This window comes from Triturus cristatus, chromosome 4_1 (genome assembly GCF_964204655.1).
Source record: "Triturus cristatus chromosome 4_1, aTriCri1.1, whole genome shotgun sequence".
In the NCBI taxonomy this organism is placed as follows: Eukaryota; Metazoa; Chordata; class Amphibia; order Caudata; family Salamandridae; genus Triturus; species Triturus cristatus.
The window spans coordinates 182,781,562-182,782,246 of NC_140585.1; positions in this window are offsets into that span (position 1 = coordinate 182,781,562).

Sequence of the window (685 nt, forward strand, 5' to 3'; positions counted from 1 at the left end):
GGGTTCCCGCCTGCCCATGCAGGGCTCGGGGGCTCTGCTTCCCAGGGGCTCGGGGACCCCGTCTGGGACTCAAGCCCAGGGAAGGACCACCGGAGCTCTCGGGCCCGGACGCCCGGTGGATGACTGCCCGGGAACCACGGAGCCCTTCCCGGGTACTTTGCCACGCTGCGGGCCAGAGGAGGGAGACCCAGATGCCTAGCGAGGTGTTGCCCGGGCATAGTCCATCTGGTCCCTGCCTGAGAACGGCCATCCCCAGGAGGGGCGTCCTGGCAAACCTTGCCCCTAGTAATCTGAAGGAAGGCTACCCCCTTTTTTGTAATCCGCGTGCACCGCGAGGCTCAGGGGACCCTAGGCGTGAATGTGACCCGGCGGGGCCCCTTGACCCAGCCGGGTCTCCAAGGCCCGGAGGCGCAGGGGAAGCCTCCCCGGGCTCGTCAGACCCCGTCCTGGGCACCCTGCCACCGGTGGACCCCTGTCTCCAGCGCCCTGACCCTCAGCTGGCTTGCAGGATGGAGGGCTCCCACACCCCGGTGCCTGCCGAACAGAGCACGTGCCCCGGGTCCAATCCCAGCTTCTGAACCCTAGCCAGGCTGCAGGGCCATCTGGTCACCCGGCCTGTGGGGCCATCTGGTCCCCGGGCCGCGGGGCCATCTGGTCACCCGGCCCGCGAGGCCATCTGGTCACC